This window comes from Aethalodelphis obliquidens, unplaced genomic scaffold, assembly GCF_003676395.1.
Source record: "Aethalodelphis obliquidens isolate GAN/ISIS:26980383/991018 unplaced genomic scaffold, ASM367639v1 scaffold16, whole genome shotgun sequence".
In the NCBI taxonomy this organism is placed as follows: Eukaryota; Metazoa; Chordata; class Mammalia; order Artiodactyla; family Delphinidae; genus Aethalodelphis; species Aethalodelphis obliquidens.
The window spans coordinates 11278188-11302802 of NW_020837960.1; the positions used below are offsets into that span (position 1 = coordinate 11278188).

General features: G+C 44.7%; 1 protein-coding gene across 9 annotated transcripts in view; it reads right to left on the reverse strand.

The window, feature by feature from the left end:
• ENOX1 (ecto-NOX disulfide-thiol exchanger 1) overlaps positions 1-24615 on the reverse strand; it is a 611692-nt gene that overhangs the window by 94350 nt on the left and 492727 nt on the right. The window lies entirely within an intron of this gene.

Consider the following 24615-nt stretch of genomic DNA (forward strand, 5'->3'; position numbering starts at 1 on the left):
TTCTTAATGTTTGTACCAAACCCAAATGAGCTACCCTGGGGTGCTTTATTTTGCAGCTGGTGAGCATTGCTTCTTTGGGAATTTTTCACTATTCTATTTGTCCCGTCTTATGTATGATTGTGGGCACAGGATTGACTCCTTCCAAATTCTTGTCTCTTGATCTCTTCCCCGATCCTAGGCTCCCTCTCAGAAACTGATCCGTGTTGCTAGGTGATGAGAGTGCTCAGAACTCCAGGCAATTGTCGTTATCTACCTCGTGGCTGCCCTTTCCCTTTCGGCAGGAAGGCAGGACGGCTTAGCTCCTTGGAGGGCCACTTTCTTTCAAATTATCAGCGGCCCCCCAATGGAGGCACGCAGCCGCAGCCGCCCAGGGGAGCTGGGGATTGATCCACACACACACGGTTCCTTCCTGCTCTACTGCCGGGTCAGACTGACTGCATGAGTCAGTCAGTTAGTTAGTTCCCTCTGACTCCTATCAGAATGCTGACCTGGTTCCATCTGTTTCACCAACAGATTCCTACCCTAATACTCCCTCCTGAAACCTGAAATTCTCTATGTGCAAATTCAGAGCTCACTCACATCTCCACCTGACTGAGAAACCGAGACACTTAATTCAGGGTCTTACGCATCTCAAGGCTCTGAAAACAACTGAAATGGAATAGAACAGAGTGAATGGTTCAAAACAAAATTGAGGACGGCGACTCCCTTCCCTCGTTTCCAGCTTACTGCTTGGTGGTCTCTGCAGTAATCACAATAGCCTCCTAAGCGCTCTCTGTACAACAGACGCTGGGCCGTGAACTAACTCACGTCATCCCCCCATCAAGCCTCTGATGTGGGTGCTGCTCTTAACCACCCCCTCTTTACAGATGAGAAAGTGAAGCTCAGGGAAGTTAGAGAACTTGTCTGATCCCACAAAGAGAGTAGCATCAACAGCCTTCAAACCCCGATTGGGCTCCAGAGCCTCTGCTCCCTGTCACTGGGCTATTCTGCCAGCCAGATGAGTTTAGTTCATACCAGACTGTTTGAAAAGAACTCCAAATGCTCCCCCTCTACTTTCTCACCAGTTTCCCATGCTTCCTTCCCCCCTCCTTCAGAAAATCCATTCTCTACTTTTGTAAGCAAGAGAAAGGTGAAGATATTTTAAAAGCTTCTTATCAGAAGCTTCTTTAAAGAAGTAACTTCCGGTTGGTAAGGGCATGGCATGGAGTATGGAGTCCCTGGCCAGCAGGTTCTCGGTCCAGGATCATTTCCGCACCCCATACCATATCCAATACCAATCCCAGAGCCAAATCGAGGACGGCCTCTCAGATGTTCCACCCACACATTACCGTGCGATGGTGACAGATCTGTACGGAGGTGCTCTGAAACCCCAGTGAGTTCTCTCCTTAAATATCAACCATCAAATTACGTTAATAGTAGTTTTATAGTTGAGTGTTTTATGGTATTCTACTTTGCAAAATGATTATGTGTAGTACACACTGAAATACTAATCAAATAGAACATGCAATTAACCAGAAAATTCCCTACCTCAAACCATCAGGGATCAATTAGTCGACAAGCAGTTACTGCATATGTACTCCATGCCCGAGCCTGTCTGGGCATCTTGGATCACAAGACAAGGAGACAGAGTATGTCTCTTCTCTCAAGGAGCTTGAAATATAATAGAAACCAACACGTTTGAAAGGAACACACTCAAAGCAAGAGAGAAGAGCCTGATGCCTGGCATATAGTAGGCACTCAATAAATGTTGGTTGGATAAACAAGTGACTAACTTAGTGTCAAGGTTTATTGCAAGAGAATCCATCCTACGGGGATTCAGAGAAGAGAAAGGAAAAGGCAGACTGGATTAATAAAAGAGGGCTTTGGGGCTTCCCTGGTGGCGCAGTGGTTGAGAATCTGCCTGCTAATGCAGGGGACACGGGTTTGAGCCCTGGTCTGGGAGGATCCCACATGCCACGGAGCAACTGGGCCCGTGCACCACAACTACTGAGCCTGCGCGTCTGGAGCCTGTGCTCCGCAACAAGAGAGGCCGCGACAGTGAGAGGCCCGTGCACCGCGATGGAGAGTGGCCCCCGCTTGCCGCAACTAGAGAAAGCCCTCGCACAGAAACGAAGACGCAACACAGCAAAAATAAATAAATTACTTAAAAAAAAAAAAAGAGGGCTTTGAAGGGTGAAAGCCCAAGAACTGGGGAAGGGCACCTCACTCAGCAAAGCCCAGAGATGAGAACTGAAGATAGAATATTTGGGGCAGGAAGCAGAGAAGCTTGACCAAAAGGCAAGAGTCTGTCTGGAAGCAGTGAGAGAAAGCTGAGCCACGCCGGGTGATGAGAGAGGATGGAGGTTCAGAAGTCAGGCTGGAGAGGTAGGGTCAAATGAGGAGGGCAACTGAGAACCACTGAAGGTGCCCAGGCGGCAGAAGGACGTGATGAAATCAGGGATTTAGGAAGACTGGTCTGGCAATGGTGCGTGGAATGAACTGGAGGCTGAAGAGAATGAATAAAGGAAATTTTATTTGGTGTATATGTGTGTGCAAAACAGAGGAACTGCCAATTTTACAGTTTTCAGGGACTGACATAAAATTGGAAACGGGGCTTCCCTGGTGGCGCACTGGTTGAGAGTCCACCTGCCGATGCAGGGCACATGGGTTCGTGCCCCGGTCCGGGAAGGTCCCACATGCCACGGAGCGGCTGGGCCCGTGAGCCATGGCCGCTGAGCCTGCGCGTCCGGAGCCTGTGCTCCGCAACGGGAGAGGTCACAACAGTGAGAGGCCCGCGTACCGCAAAAAAAAAAAACCAACAATGGGAAATGACCCAGGGTATACCCAGGAGTATGAGCTAGTGCTTTTTCAACACTGCACAGCCCAACTTCAGATCTTGTCCACACCCTGAGGTATCAACTCCTGACAATTCAGTTTACCAACCCCTAAGGAAATGGTTATGAGGCATCATTTAAGAGAGGGATGTTGTAATAGGGCAAAATTACAGAAAATGCAAATGATGGAAAAAGTGTTGGCGCTACAGAAGCACATTACTACATTTAGTAGCATTCAAAGACACTTAAGTCATTTCCTTAGGAAGCTCTATCTGGCCCTTTCTCAATTCAGAGTGGCATTTTTATTACCATAACTGATAGCAGGTGTTTGTGAAGAAATCGATTAGTATGCAGGGATGGAAATCACATTTTCCAAATGAATTGCATAGTCTGCAAGATACGCTGAAATCTGTGTAGCAAAACGCAAGCAGCTATAAAGCATGTGCTAGCAACATTTCAATAAATTTTCTGAACATAAATACATATAGGGACGTGCACCATCCATTATTTTAGGGCTTCTCTTACAAGCCTGTGGAACGGCACGGCTGACATTTCTTATTCTTGGTTTAAGCCAACTGACCACTGTTCCTACCGAGTAGGATGCAGTGTCATTTGCATTTCTGGAATACGAATGTGATATCATCATATAAAAAAAGATTAAAAAAACCCAGCAGCTGTAACTCCATCCCCCCCACCCCCCACCCCCAATCAAAACCATAGCCAATCCCATCAACGTTTTTATAATTGGGGCATATAACTGATTTACATTCCTTATTAAACAATTTCAAGCTTGATATTTGCTAAGAAAATGTTGGTTACTCATGTGGCAGCAAAGTGGTTTGCTTTTAAAGGGTGAGAAATTATATATTGACTCCACTTAACTTGTGGTCACCTGTTTGTAAACAGTATTCAGCGTCATCCGCCCCTCAGATGAAGCTTCCTGGAAGAAGCTAGATTAGTTTCTTGGACCAGCGCTCTAAAGGAAACAAAATCCTAATAATTTCTAACTTAACATCATTTCTCAGTGTATTCAAAATTCAGAAACTTAAAAGGACCACCCTTTCCTTTCTCTCTTTCATTCTGTCTAGGACACTGTATTCAAGTAAACAGTTTTGAACAATGTATAATCAAGCTTCTGCGATAAAACTGACCCCTGAGAGACAGCACAACCAATCCACTATTCAAACAAGAAGGATTAAAAATAAACAACAGTATGCATCTTTTTGCAGGAATCCCTGTGGACTGCACTGTGTTCCAATAAACAGAATATTAAGCTAACGTGTGGATTACCAATTTTCAATAAAAATTTTAAAAAAGAATACAGTGAAGACACTTCAAATGTAAACTATTCTGAACACAACTGAATTTTCCTTTGGTGATTTTAAAGGCACTGCTGAATCCAGGGATGCCTCTGGGTTACCATTCATTCATTCACCCATCAGCTATTTATAGTGAAGCCATGTGAGGAGAGCTGTGGCCTCCATGAGGGGAAGGCCAGTGTAGGCATCAGTTTATACTTGCTCAGGACCTTAGGAAAATTCTGTTACAGGGATTTTCTGATTGGATCAAAACCAAAATGACAATGTTGGAAAAACTCTGCTAAACAAGATTAACTTCCATTTCAGAACTTAGCACTAGGCTACTAAAATTACCAAAGTGTATATAAATTGATCCAAAGATTAAATTGCACTGCTGAAGAAGAGGCTTAAAGGCATTACAGCACCTTGCTGCACCCCTGACTAGATCCTATATAAACCATTAATCTTTGTATTAATTATGGTCAGAGTGACCTCCTCCTCTGTCTCTTCCATTACTTACTGTGTTTCCCTGGGAACAGATAATGGCATGCTTACCTTCTTTAAGTAAATACTCTGCTGAAAGCCTTGAAATCTCTCTCTTAGCACCCTGAGCCAGCCTCAGAAAAATAATTAGCCCTATATGAAAATATGTAAGTTATTTTGGGTTATGTCCCTGTGAGCTGACAGTATGTTAATATCTCTTCCATGCTCAGGCAAGATGCAACTAAATAATCAAACCCTTTAACATACTGTTTCTAACAATATCTGGATTTCTCGAAAACTGTTTGTCTTGGTGTCGTTGGGGGGGGTCCCCCCTCCACTTTGCCAGATGTCCTCCTGAGATGCTGGGAGGACGCTGCCCAGCTGTGCATTTCCTCCCCACGTGCAAAGAATGTCTTTTTCAAGGTTTCCATCGGCTGCTGCCCAGAAAGGCACTTGTGCTGAAAGGTCCAGAACCCAGGACGACTGGATGGGTCTGAGACCTGGAAGATACAGCCACCACATCAGCTCGCCTTCCAGCCCCCATGGCCTGGGCCCCTAGGGACCGTCCCCAGGCTCCATCTGCCTTCCTGCATTCTGCTCTTCCTCCGGCAGGGTGCCTGGGGTGGGGGGCCCAGTGGCGCTGCTGCGGCACAGACGGCACACCGTGTCATGCTTTTCTCTGCTTAGTGAAGCTTGTTCCTGAGAGGCGACTGGCCCAGGGGCTGCCATCTGACTGGTTCTCACCGATGCAGCGTGAGGGGGGTGTGAGGTGTGCCTTCTGCTCAATTCCTCGTTATCTTCCTGCTGCCGGAGTGGGCCTGGGTCTCCGAGTCATCACGTGGAGGAAAGGTGCCCACAGACCGAGAATATCTGCTTTGGACTCTAGTGTGCCCAAGAAATGAACTTTTTTTCTTTGGTAAAGACACTTGAAGATTTGGAACTTATTTGTAAAATAGCTGGCATTACTCTAACCCAGAGTTTCCCAAATGTTGGCTTGAATCAGAAATTCCTGGTGGGTGTGCTAAACACGTATTTCTGGGCCCCTTCCCCAGAGTCTCCAATGGGGTATGTCTGGGACGCAGCCTAAGAATCTGCATTCCTCCAAGCTCCGAGTGGTGCTGATGCTGCCAGGGCCGAGACCACATTTGGTGAGCGGCAGCTCAGGCCACGGCCGCTTCTATCCCCCGGCTTCTGAACCGGAGCTACAATTGGCGTGTTTGAACAAATACGTCTGACGGCACCACAGGCTCAGCTTGGCATTCTGGTTCCATTCCTCGACCTTCTGAATGAGCCTCAGCCCTATGTGCTGCACGTGTGAAGGCAGTCCTGTCCCAGCCCTGTCTCCATGCCCCAGCCACCTCCTTATGGAGGGAGGGGGAAATCTGGGCAAAAGGTACAGTCACTACTGTTTTCCTTCCCGTTTTCCCCCAATAACAGTAGCAGTAGCAGCAGGAGTAGCTGTAGTCATAGGAATAGTAACAGTGGTAGTAATAGCTAACAATTTTATGTGCCAGGCAACGTTTGCACAATCTCCTTTCGCCTTCACAAAAACATGACATAGTAAATACAACTCATATTTTTATTTTCCAAGTGATGGGACTGAGTTTGAGAGGTGTGGAGGTTTGCACAGCTGGCTGGAGGTGCAGGGTTTATCCTCCGCAAGGGGGACTCCAGAACCTACACTCCCCGACGTGATGGCACTGGGGTGGCCCCTCGCAGGTAAGCGCTGCAGCTCGAACGCGAAGGAAACCAGGGACCCTGCTGTGGGACCTGATCAGCTCCTAACAGAGGCAAACATTCCCTTGCTGGGTCTTTTTGGGGACTGTTCTGCAGGAGAAGGGCTCCACTATGGAGGCAGAGAGGATCAGCCCATTTTAAAACAAACACACACAGATCTTCTGCAGGAGGAGTCTGGGAATGAGCCATACAGAAGTTAAACTCAGGCTCCTGGAGCCTTGAGGCCTGACTTGATCCGCTCAGGGATCCCGCCTTCTATGCTGTGTCCCCCTCCTCTGAAATGGCTGCACTGAGACCACCGACCACTGAGCTCCTGGGCCTCGGCCGGTTATTAAGGCTCCATGAATTGACCATAAGTGCGTGGGTTTATTTCTGGGCTTTCTGTCCTGTTTAAATCCTATTCCATTGATCTAGATGTCTGTTGCTGTGCCAGTCCATACTGTTTTGATGACTGCAGCTTTGTACCATAGTCTGAAGCGAGGGAGCCTGATTCCTTCGGCTCTGTTCTTCTGGAGAAAACTCTAATTTGAAAAGATACACGTACCCAATGTTTACAGCAACACTATTCACAACAGCTAAGACATGGAAGCAACTTAAGTGTCCATCAACAGACGAATGGATAAAGAAGATGTGGCACATATATACAATGGAATATTACTCAGCCGTAAACAAGAATGAAATATTGCCCATTTGCGGCGACATGGGTGGACCTAGAGATTCTCATACCACATGAAGTAAGCCAGACAGAGAAAGACAAATATCATGTATCACTTATATGTGGAATCTAAAAAAATGGTACAAACGAACTTACTGACAAAACAGAAATAGACTCACAGACATAGAAAACTTATGGTTACCAAAGGGTAAAGGGAGAGGAATAAATTAGGAGTTTAGGATTAAAATATACACACTACTATATACAAAACAGATAACCAACAAAGACCTACTGTATAGCACAGGGAACTATATTCAACACCTCATAATAACCTATAGTGGAAAAGAGTCTATGAAAAAGAATGGATATATATATATATTATAACTGATTCACTTTGCTGTACAACTGAAACTAACACAACATTGTAAATCAATTATATTTCAATAAAACTTTTTTATAAAAGGCTCTATGAAGAGAGCCCTGTCCAAGGCCTCTGCCTGGTCTCAGGAGTCCCAAAGGACCAGTGTTCCAGTGCCTACCCCACCCAACTCCTCTATGTTCTGCTTTTCTAGGTGTCCTGTGCCTTCAGCTGGAGTAAAGGCAGTGAAAATCCTCTTCCACAGATTCCCCAGGGTCTGAATAGGCTCAGGAAGGCCCAGGACAAGCATCAGATGACCCTCAGGTGACCAGACAAAGCACGGGGTCCTTGGAATGCTGTCATGTCGGTGCCCCCCAGCGTCCAGGCACAGAGCCGGAGAGCATCAGAGACGCCTGCTGCACACTTTCTTGCTAGACAGCCTAGCGTGGTAGGGACGAACTATAATCCATCTGTTTTCCAGGAACACCTGTATCGCCACTGAAGCAGCAACCTTCCTCCAACTGCTGGTGGAAATTCCTTCAGCTACGGTTTTGCAGGATTACTATTATTACAACTTAGCATTGACATAACGTTTTCTACTTGTAGTGTGTATTACAGTCTGCGCATTAGCTGTGATTAGGGAGAGCTCACCAGAAGCACAATGCAGGGTCTATTTCCATCTTCGTGTGAGGCCAGTGGAATAAGGGTCATTTGGAGAGTGCAGGTAAGCTGGATCTTGTTATTATAATGGCTTAAATGCGAGTCTGCGGGCACAACCGGCAGCAGGTGACTCAGGAAAAGAAAATCCTCTGTCGCCCTGTCCACAGAACTCCTCCTAAGGAAGCGGTCTGCACCGGTGGCCGTGACTGTGCGGTGCCTCCGGGCCACTGACGCCGCTGAGAATTCACCTCATTCACGCCTTACCGCTTTTCCATTGACGTTATTATATCTAATACCTCCCCCAACTCTCCCATCGTCCTTGGAGGAAAGTAAGTGAAGGAAAGAGGCATGCTCGCTTCTCCCAACAGCAGGGTGTCTGCCATTGAAAAGGTTGGAGGATGCTCTGCTGGGTGAGGGATGCCCTGAGAGTCCTCAGGGAAGCACAGCTGCAGTGAGTCCCGCAAACCTCGGCTCAGAGCCTGCTCTAGGCAAGCACACCCGCCTGACTTCGGGGGCTCCACGCCCAGCGATGGGGAAAACGATACAGGTATGGACATGGGGAGGCCGCTTCCCTCCTCTCCCCACCACGAGCCGTGGTGGTCAGACCGAGGAAGAGGCTGGGAAAGGAAAGCTGGGGGTGGGTGAGGCTCCTTTCTGAAGAAGGCGGGGTGGGGCTGGGCCTTGAAGTCAGGCTCACACTGTGAAAAGCTGCAAGGAGTGGGGTGGGGCCGTCCCACCGTGAGGACCACTTTCCCAAAGGACCCTGCCGACTCCAGAAGGAGCCAGTACCCAGGAGACAGGGCAAGATGGGTGCAGGGAGGAGGGGAGGCTGGGTTGCTAAGGGCCCGACGACTCGGGTCCCGGCAGCAGACACATCCAGAAGGGCACTTCCCCCCAACTCTCGTTTTTTTTTTGTTTGTTTTGTTTTTGCTTAGCCTTCAGTTTTCTTTTTCACTTGCAATCCCTATTTCGATTTCCAAGATGCAGGTACAGTTTTTTCTAACTCTCTGAAAGCTTTAGAGAGTCTTTTTTAGGGCCATCCGACTTAGACCAGGATACATCACAGAATGACACGGGTCTTCAGGAACAGTGCCCCCTCCCTGGCCATGTTCCCCCCTCACAGATGGCACACCTCTCCGGAGGACCGTGCTCCACCCTCACTAGTGGCTGGTCTCATCCAAACAGAGTAGTTTTAAACAGCAACCCTTCCCCCGAAGGCATTACTCCTCTATTTCTCCTCTGGCTGCAATGCCAGGGCCGGGGCCGACACCTTTCTCTCCTCCCAACTGGCAGATTTCCTTCCCTTTTAACAAATGGTCACTTCCAATTTTCTTCAAGGAAACTTCCCCTAAACCCCTACACACACACACACACACACACACACTCTCTCTCTCTCTCTCTCTCTTTCTCTAACAGCTGGTTTCTACTACATAAAACATATCCCTCTGAAATGTGCAGCGGAGGTCAGCCCACACCTGAAGTGTGTTCTCAGTCCTAGGCATTGCCCTTTGCAAGGAAGAGTGACATTTCTCACAAAGCTTTTCTTTTAAGACACCAAATACTTGGGATAACAAAGATGAGTTGAACAGAAAGGCTTTCTCTTCCCTTGGGTTTGGTGCTGCACACAGACTCTATCCAGTCCACGGAGTGGGAACCACGGCTGGTGGGCAGTGGTGGGCAGTGAATTCCCCTCCCTACCAGCCTCCTGACCAACGCTGAGACTGGTTTATTTAAGCCCACATGTTTGTGCCTGGCATCAGGGAAAAGGATTCCCATCCTCTCTAGATACGTAACCGAGGTAGAACGGCACTGGTATGAAAAAGTAGCTGGTGTCTCCAGGCCAGCTGTCCTCGAAGCTTGTTCCACACACAGCCTCCATCTGTCCCACCACGGTATCTCATATGTGAGAATTCCTAGGCCCGTCCCAGACCCTCTGAATCTGAGTTTCTGAAGTGGGGGCCTGAGGTTGTACATTTCAGCAAGTTTCTGGAGTAACTCTAACGCACACCGAAGTTCTGCAACCTCTTCACTAGCCTTTAGAGACCAGATCCCCACTTCTTCATAACCTTTGTCCAGGCTTGTGTTTCTTTCATTGTTTTTTGACGCCTGCTTTCTCTCAGCCTTTTCTAACGGCTTCTCTGTTATTGAAAGGACCTGCTCTTCTCCAGCCTTTACCATCCAACACAGCCTTCCAGGGTTCTCTGCTGTCTGCCTTGCCTTCTCACATTTCATCCATCTATCTCCCTGCTCCTCTCTGAATGCGGGTCACTGCCTTTCCCGTGATGATACCGTGACTGCTTTCACAAATCCTCCAGGCAGTGTCTCCAGAACGCATTTTTCTGACCTACTACACGTGGTTGTGCATTACTTTTCTTTGCAGCCATACTTCTGGGGAAAGCTCGGCAGCAGGTCTGTGGCCTGCACCCAGGAGAGGCTGAGCTATACCTCCGTGCTCTGTGGGAACTGATCACCCTTGACCAAGGGCCCTTGGACCAGCCTCTCAGTGGAGGAGAGGAGGCCCTTCCTGCGTGCACACTCTCCCCGGACCAGTCGCTAGGTCCTCTGAGGCTTTCCTCTTTGGCAAATGCCCAGGCATCCCTGCTTCTCTCTCTCACCACTGATGGATGAGAAAACAGTCCTTGGCTAGTCTCCTAGCATCGGAGAAAAGCAGGGACTCTGTCTTTCTGCATCCAGGCTACTTTAATTTTTCCTTTCCTCCCAGCTAGTCTTTTTTCCAATTAACCAAAGGATACTTGGATGCATCTCGCACAGATATGATGAGGGGGGTTCTCCATCTGTGTCACGTACGCCGTATTTAAACGACTAAACTACCTCCCTTTCGTTTCTTCTTTCTTTGGTCCTTTAACATTGCCCATGTCAGTCACTTCATCATTGCCCACGTCAGTCACTTCCTCTCCACTAATCATTGTTATCTTCTACTTCATTTTCATTTTCTTCTTGTTTTCATATTCTGTTACCTTACCTCTACTTGTTTTTTTTTTTCTTCTTTGCCACCTATAATTGACAGCCATCAATCTTCACGTCACGCGCCAGTGGTTTCCAATCCTTTGTGCGTCAGACTCGTCTGAGGGGCATTTTAATAACACAGATTCCCGGGCATTAACCCCCCCAGGCATTGGTGTTTGTTGTATAAAGCTTCCCAGGTCTAGGGCTGGGAACTGCTCATTTTACCTTTGTTACTGCTTAGCAGTACCCATTCCCCACACTGTCACAGTACCATTTGCAAAGTGCCATGGAAACCCTTCATCAGTTATTTCTTACAACCTCAAGGAAACCCTCTTAGGATGAGCCTTATGTTACTGCTAAGAAGGCCGAGGCTTAGGGAAGGGACGTCATTTGTCAAGCCATGCTGGAAACAAAACGACGATCCCTCAAGGGGCCTCTGACCTCATCTGGTTCAAAGTTATTTCTGCACTCTGTTGGGTGACTCTAAAACCTCTCTTCCAGGGACACCAACTCTCACTCACGTAGGCCACTTTCTCAGAGCTTTTCTAGTGGTGTGACCACCCCTCTTCGAAAGAGCGTCAAGGTGAGCTCGGCGTTCCTCAGTCAGGCCCAGGAAATGGGAAGGAAAGTTGGAAGGAAGTCTCTCAAAGACTTATTTTCGGAACCCTTGATCTCTTCTCCAGTTGGATGGCTCCAGCTCCCATTTGTCAACTGGACACCTCTTCTCGTTACTTCTTCCCATCCCCAGAGCCTGAGTGCCACAAAATCCTGCTTCGACAGACTCAGAGTCCTTGGGCAGGGAAAAGTGCATGCATTTTATAAACTGTCTGGATGGCTAAATTATAGCAAGTTTTCCCTGGGAGAGAGTTGTTCGGATATTAAAACCCGCTATATATTGAGTACAATCATCTTTCTCACATCCTCGTAAAAAAAGCAGTTTTTGCCTTCTTCGTTAAAATGATTTGCTTTTGGTTTCTGAAGAGTACACTTTTCCAGGTAGCAATGAATATTCTTACTGGCGACTCCTTAGAATCCCTCTGCAAGTGCTGAAGCCCCAGTTCAGCGCTATTAATCAGATGCTAAATGCTTTAAAACAGCTCTACCCCTTTTTCTAATTGAGGAATAGTGCTGTCTGGGCAAGTTTAGGAGGTGACCTTGACTGAATTAAAGAGGACGGGGATGAAACAGACTTCAAATTCATATTCAATGATTTTAAAGAAATGACTTCCCTCCAATTAAGCAGGAATTAGCATGAAATATTTTGTTTCTGAAAGGTGAGAAGAATTCCTCTGAGAAAGCTAGTCTTGAAGGAGCAGAGTGGGTAGAAGGTCCTCCATCTCAGCATGTGTTCACCTTTATTTGCTCAAAACAAAGAACCAAACAAAACCTTCTACAGGGTCAGTAAGAGTTCAGATGAACAGATTTACACAACTTCTTCTCAGATACTCTCAGCTCTCACAGCTCTGCATGTTAGAGTTTATCTGCTAGTTCTGGCTCTGACTTCTGAGAGCGAGAGCTTTATGGACCCACGATCCAGTGCTATTCCAGGAAAAGGAGAACTCTGGTGAGCTACAGGGATTTTTCAGAGCAGATAAACACCACTCTCAGATCGAAGACTGAGTTTCAAGTAGCCTTACAAGACTTTGTCTGCTATTTTTTCCCCCCTTAATATGGCACTGCAAGACAAACGATATCACGGTCCCATACACGTCATAAGTAAGAATTCCCTAAATATTTGTTTTCATTTTATCATTGCTTTGTATTATGGCGTTGCTTAAGACAATTTCATGGAAGCAAAGAGCTAAGGATAGAGAAATGGATGGCTTTACGACGTTCGGATTATATAAACTATATGAGAAAAGTCTAGTATGGCAGGTGGAGACATTTCTTAATCAACCGACTAGTAAGTCACTAAAAGAAGAATTAAATCTCTTATCCTACTTCCAAGAGATTTGCCAAATGTGTGTTATCACTTAAGTTTTACGTGAAAACTTGTAATTACAAAAAAAAAAATACCCCAATACAAACTTGTAGACATTTTTCAGCATTCCAGCTGATTATTGTTTGGGGGTAAAAACCACATTTTTCTCATTAATTTTGAACATGGGGTAAGAAGGGAGAGGACACGTTACTTCTAAGATCTCTTCCCGATCAAAACTTCCCTGAGTCTGTGCATCTCAATAACATTGATATTATTGTAGGTGCTCTCCCTCAAACTTTTATTTTTAAGATTGATTGAGGGGTAGATCTCATAAAGAAAAGCCTCGGGAACAAGGAAGGATGGACAGCGCTTCAGTAAGTCTTGAAATTAGATGGAGAGTCAATGAATGATTTTCAGGTAGGCTCTCCCAGGCCCTGGGGATGCAGGGGAAACATGGGATGAGATGGGAAATCAAAGAACAAATATTGTAGCTCAGATCATTGCAGATCCATCATCACATCTGTGCTTGTGTTTAGAGAAGTAGTTTTATTTTTTCTCTTTACCTTTTTGGAGAGTCAGGGAATGGAAGACTCGGGCTGTGACAGTGTGTCTGGTTTACGAAAGGAATACATGACATGGCATGATTCCTTCCTGATGTACTTTGCCTCTTCAAAGCAGTTCTTCTTCTTGCCCAAAGCCATAGAGCTGGTTGTTTATGAGGAAATAAATATCATTCGGCAAGAAAAGGGACTGTGCCAATTTCCTGAATATTTTTAAAAGCTGGCATTTCTGTTGGAATGGGCTAGAAAACAGTTTGCTGGATACACTGCCTATGTTGAAGCCAACTTCTTGCTAGTCAGTAGAAAAATCCAGAAAGTAATGGGAAGACTAAGCAAAAGCCCCAGTCGGCCTGGTCTGGATTAACATTTTAAGGTAATAAACGTCTCCGGCCTACCTTTGTTTCCAGACGGCATCATGGTGCCACGCACATAGCAGGCGTTCAAAATCCTTGGTTGATTTTACTGACTCTTACGATGCCACTTACGGCATTTGAGGGATATTCTATTCTGGAGCTGTTTTTCCCCACAACATTTAGTAGTGCCATAGAAAGGTCATCAACGTGGAAAGAAAGAAATTAGTACTGAGTTCTAGTACTAATACCTAGTATTAGTACTAGCTCTAGTTCTAGTACCTTCCACTTACTATCTTGGGCAAATAACGTTAACTGCTCAACACGGGACTGCACGTTCCTGTTTGTGAAGAAAGGAGAAGGTTATGCAAGGTGCTTTCTAAGGGCCTCTTCATATCTGAAGGGACTCATGGTTGCCAGTCTCCTTGTGGGTGAGAATTCAACATGTCTGCCTGGATCAGAGCTTGAATTATTTCTTGGATCCTTAATTAAATAGTCACGCAAATATGATCATATTTGGAAGAGGAAACTGCAAGACGATGTGGTCTAGGAAGGTAAAATATTACGGAAAATTAAAGGTGATTATTCCCCAATTTGAAGCAAAAGAGGGCAATTCAATAAACTTCTGTCATCTGATACCAGTTACTATTCATGACCACTTTCAACTTTCCTATGATTAAAAATGGCCAGGTAGTACCTCAATCAATACAAATTTCACCACAGATTCTCCTGGGTAATTTTTATATTAATATTTACTGTAGTCCAATTATTTAAATAATACATGTATGTGCTGTAGAAATTTTTGAGATGCAAAAATAAGAAAAAAGATCACTGGTCATCACACCATCTAGAAATAGTCACTCTGAATATTTGACCTATCTCCTTACAGATTTCCCCCTAACATATAAATTGTGAATACCACACATCCACAAACACACAATTGGAATGATCTGTACATTGACTTGTAATTGCTTTTTTTTAAATCACTTAGCAATATACAGAGAACCTTCTCTCATGCCATTATATAGTTTTCTAAAACATGGTTGCTTTCAAGGCTGCTTATGGATATGTGATTAATTAACCGATACCCTAGTGTTAGATATTTACACATTCCTAAGGTAATTCTGATAACTGAAAATTTGGGTAACTGCATCAGGCGGCAATGACCCACATGCAGGAAGTGGAATGCAGAGGTCTCTGGGACACAGCGGCTCTAGAAGTTATCAGTACAATGGGCTCATTAAAGAACCTGCAACACCCGCCCTGAAGCACTACGATGAATCGAGGACTGCTCCAGCAATCTGTCTCCCTACTTCTCTGCTGGTAATGGGGAGTCTCACATAAAATGTCCCTTCTCTAGCCCCTTCCCAGAAAGCTTCCCACACTGTGTCCTGGAGCTGGGGAGAAGGTCTGCTGAGCATTCTTTGGGATCAAGGACATGCATGCCAGTAAAAGAGAGGAGTCTCTAAGCCATTTAGACGTGGGAGCGCTCACTATCATAATAATTTTTAAAATTGCTATAAACTTCAATGTCCAGCGCTTTGAAGTATCACAACTGGAAGGTGGAATTTCCAAGAAAGGGGAGAAATAATTACTGCTACTTCTGTCAATTACTTTCTCCATTAGTTATGGGGCATTTAACGGAGTGTGGCTCACTGGAATTCAATTGGATATCTGTCCTCACTTTCTGTATTCCTTCAGTAGATCTTCAGGTCTTGGATTAATGAAGCTTATAGGCAACAGTGTTAGGAGTCAAGGTACAATAACTTTATGTCGCCAACTGTGTCTTGATGAACGATGCGGTATAAAAGCACAGGAGAATTAGGACAATGGTGTTCATAAACAGTACATCAGGGCCAAGATGCTGGTAGCAGCATAGGTTTTAATATAGTCTGGTATCGATTCTTTTGGCCAATGTCCCACTTTAACAGTGTTAAAGTCACACTTTAAGATTTCAGATGGAGAGGTAGAGAAGAAAATCAATAGATACTATCTTTCCACTACTAACCAGCTACGTATCTATAGTTCCCTGCCACGCTCACATTTAAGGGACCTAAAAGATGCTTTGGGGAGGGCTGGCCCCATTTTCAGGCTTTAATGACCTCAGGCATCTACTCTGACCACCTCAAAGATTACAGCTTGAAGTCCTAAAGGTTCATGGGAAGGAGCCCATGATCCAGAAAGGATACACACGCATTTGCTCTATATTTTCTATTTCATTAATATACAAAAAAAGCTTTAAAAAACCCCACTTGTTATACAAAAAGGTCTGACTAAAAACATAATCATGTATATATTAAAAAATACATACAAAAATGCTTATATAGTTAGGCTGTGAAGAAGAAAACGAATCAGAAACTAAAGAGTCTTTTGTAGTGTTATAACTAACACTTTTATTATTCTTAATCATTAGACTTTCCAAAATGAATAGGTATTTTTTATATAAAAAATAGATTTCATTATCCAAAAGTCACATGCTGCTGGAGGGCAATGAGCTGATGTACTAAAAGTGTTTTCTATAAGCGCCAGCTAGAATCATAGGTGAGCACTTAAAAAATTACGTCAGTGTCAAAAAGGATAATCCTCATTTGGTAATCAGAAAATTCTGACTCATTAGTTACCAACTAAGAGGAAAAACTAGGAATAAATGCCACTAAGGAATTCTTTCGTACATTTAGGAAAGAGAAAGAAGAGAGTTACAAACTTACCCAGATTCTGTCATCTAAACTCCCTCGAAAATATTCTGCTTTTTTCCAGAAGTTGTGCAAACCCCACTTAAATTCCAACAACACTGTGTTAATTTTGCTCAGATGCAAGCTGAAAACATATTTTAACATCCTGTCAGAATGAGATACTAAGAGTGTCGATAAAATGACACTAAAATAAATGTAAATTTAGATTGCTGTTATAAGTGGCTGCCTGGCTCTGCGAAGATGTTAGGTTGCTATAGTATTTTCCATAGCAACTTTGCACCTTATTACATAAATATTCCCTCAGTGTCCTCAGAGCCTGCTAAGAAAACAGGATTAAATCTACTCCCCTACGGAATGATCCTGCATCAAAACTTATCAGAATGAAATGCCCCGAAAACATAATAAACTGCAATCTAGATCATGGTGCTCCTGGCAGTTGAAAGGCATCACAGCGCCGCAGGCTGGGCACGGGCGGCTGTGCCGTGACCTCGTGCGGCCCACTGGCCATTTGTCTCCATTCCTCCTGGGTCAAGGTCTCCGCACTTCTCCCTTTCTGAACATTGGCTGCTAAGTTCCTCACTTTTCTCCTCTGCCTGCCAACTACCCATCAGCCCAGGAGCCCTTCACCACACTCCAGGGGCTCCTGTCACCAGGCCAGAAGCCAGGGCTTGATAGAGCCGGAGTCTTCTCTGCGAGGTGGCTGAGCTGGGAGCATGTGCCGGGCTGGCACACAGAAAACGACTCAGAGAACCTAGCCGGCTCCAAGCTAGTACTGACCAGGTGTGAACTGATGGAGACCCTCAACCAGGGCTCACCCGGGTTTTCGGGAGGCGCCGCTCAGCTGAATGGCTGGAGCATTAGGGAAAAATCTGTGGTCTCCGAGACACAACACAATTTCAACAACCCAAATCGAGTTGACACGAAACACACGATTATGGAAAATCTGTGCGTATATGAGAACGATGTTGGGAATACGGCACTGTGGAGGGCTACAGAAAACTACGATTATAAGGGGGTCTCTGCTTAAAGACAGTTTAGCCTCCAAATGTGAATTTACAGAACAGATAAGCACGGTCTGGTTGGACAGGAGTGCTGCCGTGACAGAGGAATCCTGCTGCATGGGGTCGGTTTAACAGCATCTGCCTCTCACATTTAAAAGGTAAAGAAATGATTTCTACACTGTTCAGAAACATATCCATTACGAAATGGGAACTGTAACTGCACATGAAATCAAGGATCCGAAAAATCTATCCCAAATAAACAATGATTTGATTTCCTGTGGCAAGATTAGCAAGATTTAAAAAAATAAATAAATAAAGGGAAGAAACAGAGAAAAAAGCCTTGTCTCCTTGCAAATGAAGCTCTATTTCAAGAGATTAGGAAAGAAGCAGGCTGCTCAGCCCGCCTCGGAAGACTGATTTCATCATCTTTAAGCCATATAAGTTTTAATTAATCACACCTCCTTGTTTGGCCCTTGGGTTCCCAGAAGACATTCTGTCACGGTTGGAAATACAACTCTCGTCTTTACCTTGGTGGTGACTGATGGACACACATCACTGTTCTACTTCTCCTTCAGACGCTCGTCACGTGTGAAAACAGAAGGTCTACGAACAGCCTATCCTTCTCACCACTGGTACTCCTGCCTTTGGGAGTCTGCTGGGCAGGGAGCATAGTCCCAGGCATGTGAGACTGAGACATCTCACTTTGCACGTCTGAAGGCCCTTGTCCCTCTGCCCGGTTCTGAGCGACCCTAGAGTAAGCCTGCTAGGATCACACTCAATGTTTCCTAAAAGGAAGCTTCTACCAGCTGCGAGTGACATGGCTCCCGTCAGGCCCCCATCAGTCGGCTGCAGGACCCTGAACTGGAATCCAGCAGCCCTTCCCTTCTGTGCCCAGGCTGGTGCTGGGCGCTGCAGTGAACCTCTTCTTGGACTCGTGCCTAATTGTAATCTGTCTGTTGGGCATTCTTATGTCTTTCAAAAGCACTCCCATATAGGAAATAAACTGAATCGGAAAAATGAAGGCAGTCCTGGTGTTCAAAGAGATCAGGGGATAGCCTGAGAGAGCCTTACTATTAATTTTTTTAACCTAAGACTTCCAGCTATATATGAAACTGTTTAGACAGACTGAATACTGCTGATTCCAAGTGAACTTAATTATGAGTCCCTAATTTGACTCCGTTGGCTGAAAGAGCTGGAAAATCTTTGACTTCTTACTGGAATCAAAAAAAAAAAAGGTCCGTACCTATTTTGTGGTGAGTTTCCATGGAAACTTAACAACCCAGAAAACATTCTTCATAATTAAAAGAGTATTTGCTCCTATAAGGAGCTCAGAGTTTAAATAAGGTGTAATTAAAACCCAAGAGCATTTGTGCATATGGAATGGTTTAAGGGTCGTCTATTAAGCAAGGGCCGTTTTAGATTTACTCTCTTCTAAAATCTGTGCTCAATGTACAATGTATACTCACCAAACATTGGGTTAGGTACATACACTGGAGAGTGATGTTCATTCTGCTTTATCCTGAATTTAAATTAATGGCTTAAAATATATTTGGCATCAGGCACTGTATTTCTATTAACTTAAAATGCTTATTTATCTCTTTAAAAGTATCTCACACCTCAGAGCGCAGGGTAGGCTGTGTAGCTCTCTCCATACCCCCTGGGTCCACAGTGTCTTGAACACAAGAAGATGCTTGACAAGTGTTTGTCAATCATTAGAATGATGCTGGGTTTCAATTCTCTGGTCCGTAGTCTCTTCAGCATGTGGCACTGAATTCCGGGTGTGCAGAAGTTCTGAACGTTGTGGAGAAATGAACCGTTCTTGTCTGAACCCGCTTCTTAACGCCTGCCATTCCAGTTTCGCCAGAGCAAGTGTTCTTAGGGCTATCATCTTCTGATCAACTTACACGACGGAACCATCAAACACAGGGACCAGAAGAAGGGGATTATGGAACTGAAGTCAACCCCCTTTTATTGAGCACTTACTTGGCGAAGGGCTCAGGACTAGGTGTTGGGGGATGACTAAGATGAGAAGCACAGTTACAGTCACTGAGTTACTTGTTACATGCTCCACACTAAGTACTGTTGGAAGGGCTTCATACGCACCGACTCACTGAACTCACAATACTGAACACTAATCAGGTTCTGCCAGGAAAGCCTTACCATCTAGGACAGACTTCTCTTCTCCCTTCCTTCCTATGCAACTCCTGGCCCTCCCCCACTGCCAACCTGGAGGGAGGGAGGAAGGAGAGCGGATGAGAGGAAGGAGAGAGGGAGAATAGAGGTGAGGGGAGAGAGAGAGGGAGAAGGAGGAATCGATCTGGCTTTTAAAGTTTGGCCTGATTGCAGCAGGAGACAGACTATATGCAAGAATACGTTTGAATTTTTATCAAAAATTATCTTCACAGACTTTGGAACAGGATGCCGATTTTCTTGAATGAGTGCTTCGATAAATCTGTCTTGATTTTCAAGTGTATTAGCAAAACTCATTTTCATTTTTATCAGCATCTTAGTTTGGCTCCAGCAAACTCCTTTTTCCCCTTTAAGAGTCACCGGCTGAGCAGCAGTGACTGGCCCGCCGCCCAGAGGGATGTGGAAGTGACAGCCGGTCTGGCGGAACTCTGGCCAAAGACACACTGTAAATTACTCTACGTGGTAAACAGAAAAAGTACAAGGAAGTATTCTTCATAATCAGAAAAGCAGAGATGCCCTGAAAAACTTTGATTAAAAAAAAAAAATTGAACCCAAGGTATCATACAAGTCTTCACATAATAAACCTTGCTTTTTCTGAAAACCAAAGTCAATTCTCTCCACCTCCCCCTCAGAAATGCAATAAAACCTGCGCAGGTTTTTGTTTTAGGAGTAAGATGGAGGGCTGGGCAGGCCCGAGGCTCCCGGGAGGGAGGGTATTATCCCCCAGGATTTCCAAGAATTCCTGGGTCAGCTGCTGCTGGTGAGGCAAGGTCTCATTGTTTTGGCAGAAAAGGAGGGGGCAGGGATTCCTTAAAGGATGGAGAAGTTTACTTCTATTTCAGGTCTGGCAATTCCTCTGTCCGTTCAGTAGAGCGCTCTGTTTTCGGAGGCCTGCTTGGAGGTGACTAGATTAACACATGCAAATTTGTACCTAAAAAAACGAGTGGCCTGTCACCTAAGGAGATGCCACTGGAAGGCCTGTCTCCCTCAGGCTGTAGGGCCTCACTCCCCCCTTTCAGCAGTTCACACGATCTTGTCTGAAGCTTGGTCAAAAGACAAGATGGGATTCTTGCTGTTAGGCTGCGCCCCCCCCCACCCCCGAATACGCACGGCTGAAAGAACCACCACCACCTACCTGCCTTTAGGCAGGACCTTGAGGGCCCAGCGGAATAAGGAAGGTCAGGTGCTTTCCCTTCCCTCCAATCAGTCTTGCGCTTTCCTCATAAACCACACACCACATTCTCCGGGTCCGTCTCATTTCAAAAAGCACAAAAGACTTTGAACTCCTCAGGGCCTGGCATTCGAACCCCGGTTCTTTCATCTCTGCCCTCGGCCTGCTGTGGAACACGCACTGTATTGTGTTCATTAATTCTGCTGACCAAGGAACGAGCCTGGAGAAAGTTCTGCAAGTTCAAGTCCTACTTCAGGCTCTTATCAGACGCCTGGGAGGAAAACCACAGAGGTCTGGGAAGAAGGCTCTTCAGTCGAACTTCCAGGGAGGACCCCTGTGGTCCTCACTGAGAGGAGAGGTCCTTGGTATCCCTGCGGATTCTTCCGGAGCACAGATCAGGGGCCAATCCCGCAGGTATATGCTGGCTGCCGTGGTCTGTAAGATCTCCTCTGTGGCTTATTACTATTCTTGAGTCATTATTATCCTTGTCTTATCCCAAGCAGGCTATGGAATTATACATAATTCTTACTTGAGAAACTGACAGGTTGTTTAAAAAGAAATGCCACTCCACGCAAAGGGGAAAAAAAAGCCACAGGTTCCAATCAGAATTCCTGATGGATTCCATTCTTTTCTTCTACACCTACCTTACAAAGATGTTAAGGATCCAGGTTTTGTGTAAACTTGCCCCTCGTCTAGCCAAAGACACACTGTAAATTACTATACGTGGTAAACAGCAGAAGTACAAGGAAGTATTCTTGATAATCAGAAAAGCAGAGATGCCCTGAAAAACTCTGATTAAAAAATGATAAAAGCTTTTTTTGAGGAAAAAAGTTATTTATTTATTTATTGGAAGAGCTCCTTGAATTTAAAAAAAATCACACCCAAAACTCACTTTCTTCTTCTGATATATGAAGGTCTGCAGAATAGAAACGCTGCGTGGAAGGTGGTCTCCTCAAATAAGCAAATCCAAACCCAATAATCGAGCAGTCCTGAGAAATCTGATATCAGTTTAATAAGAGACATACATTGACACATAAATGCTCGGTTCATTTTTCAGACAAAGGATATATGGCTTCAGAAAATAGTCATGTGGTGCTGCTTTTATGCTAAGCTTCTAAAAGATTCAAATGAACGGAATTTGAGGATGAAAGGGAAATTTTCTAAGGCCGTGGTTCTCAAACTTTAGCCTGCATCAGGATCCCGCTGAAGGCTTTAAATCACAGATTCTGAATCTCACATCCGCCCCACCCCCACGTCCTCTGGAGTCTGATTTAGTAGGTCTCGAGTAGCACCCCTGAGAATTTACATTACGAATAAGTTCCTAGGTGATGCTAACATTGCTGGACTGGGGACCATGCTTTTCAGAACCACTGTTCTAGGGAAATGAAACTCCCTTCTGTATACGCCTGGATAAAGAACCTTTTTCTTGTGATCATCTTATGCTTCTGGCATTCTCTTCTAAAGCCCTGGAAAAACAGAGCATTCTGACCGCTATTTATTTATTTATTGAAGTAGAGTTGATTTACAGAGCTGTGCCAATCTCTGCTGTACAGCAAAGTGACTCAGTTATACACATACAGACATTCTTTTATATATATATCCTTTTCCATTATGGTTTATCCCAAGAGACCGGATATACTTCCCTGTGTTCTACACTAGGACCTTGTTGTTTATCCATTCTAAATGCAATAGTTTGCATCTATAAACTCCAAACTCCCAGTCCATCCCTCCCCCTCCTCTCCTCCCTCTTGGCAACCACAGGTCTGATCTCTACATCTGGGAGTCTGTTTCTGTTTTGTAGATAGGTTCAATTGTGCCATATTTTAGATTCCACATATAAGTGATAGCATATGGTATTTGTCTTTCTCTTTGTCACTTACTTCACTTAGTATGGTAATCTCTAGTTGCATCCATATTGCTGCAAATGGTATTATTTTGTTCTTTTTTTATGGCTGAGTAGTATTCCATTGTATTACATGTACCACATCTTCTTTATCCATTCATCTGTCAATGGACATTTAGGTTGTTTCCAGGAGGCATAACTCTCCCAGACTTCAGACAATACTATAAAGCTACAGTAATCAAAACAGCGTGGTATTGGTACAAAACAAATGTACAGATCAGTGGAACAGTATGGAGAGCCCAGAAACAAACCCACACACCTACAGTCAATTAATCTTCGACAAAGGACGCAAGAATATAAAATGGGAAAAGACAGTCTCTTCAGCAAGTGGTGCTAGGAAGGTTCGACAGCTGCATGTAAATCAATGAAGTTAGAACACACCCTCACACCACACACAAAAATAAACTCAAAATGGCTTAAAGACTTAAATATAAGACATGACACTATAAAACTCCTAGGAGAGAACACAGGCAAAACATTTTCTGACATAAATCGTACCAATGTTTTCTTAGCTCAGTCTCCCAAAGCAACAGAAGTAAAAACGAAGGTAAACAAGTGGGACCTAATCAAACTTACAAGCTTTTGCACAGCAAAGGAAACCATAAAAAAAAAAAATGAAAAGACAACCTATGGAATGGGAGAAAATATCTGCAAATGATGCGACTGACGAGAGCTTAATCTCCAAAATATACAAATAGCTCATACAACTCAACAACAATAAAAACAAACAACCCAATTGAAAAATGAGCAGAAGACCTTAATAGATATTTCTCCAAAGATGTAATAGAGACGGCCAGTAGGCTCATGAAAAGATGCTCAACATCACTAATTATTAGAGGATGCAAATCAAAACCATAATGAGGTACCACCTCACATGGGTCAGAATGCCCATCACCAATAAATCTACAAAAAACAAATGCTAGAGAGGATGTGGAGAAAAGGGAACCCTCCTACACTGTTGGTGGGAACGTACGTCGGTGCAGCCACTATGGAAAACAGTACGGAGGTTCCTCAGAACACTAAAAATGGAATTACCATATGATCCGGCAATCCCATTCTTGGGCATATATCTGGACAAAGCTATAATTCAAAGAGAAACATGCACCCCTATGTTCATAGCAGCACTATTCACAACAGCCAAGATGTGGAACTGACCGGTCAACCTAACTGACCGCTCTGTAATCTTGATGACTTGACCATTTTGGAATCTTGATTTTGGCTTCTACGAACCAAACCAGCAAAGATCCTCTGTTCCTGGTCACCCGAAAAGGCCTGGGAGAGGTGAGTGTTTTATTCCCTTTTTGCCAAAGGTGGCGACTGTGGTTGTTCCCAGGCCCTTTAGGAAACACCCTTCCCCTCAGACAAGCAGTCTCCCTTGGTGCCTCCTACGTCTGAGTGAGCACTTCTGCTTGCTTTTACAACATCAAGGGAATAACATACGATTTGAGAAGAGAGTTTTAAATCAGCATCTCAGATTAGGCAGAGAATATCAATCAAGGTTCTCTTTAAGCTTCTCTCCTTTTTATAACTCAAGGATTGATGCCCCTTTCTTGGTACCAAACGGGACCATCCCTTTGATTACAGGTTAGGAACTAAAATTGATTGGAAAGCAGTCTAATTCTCCAGCACATTGCTTCAGAGGCTAGAAAGCTTCTTTAGGGATTAAACGTTTCCCATGTAAGAAGTACACGACCGAAACCAAATTTTATCTGTATTTCAGCATCAGAGGTGGCTGCCACACTGTGGAAAAGGATTTTTATGGGAACAGGCAAATATCCCTGAAAGTAAGTGTGGCCCCAGACCCACAAACAGAGAAACAACTGGAACAATTTAAATCATTATGTTCCCAAGAAGG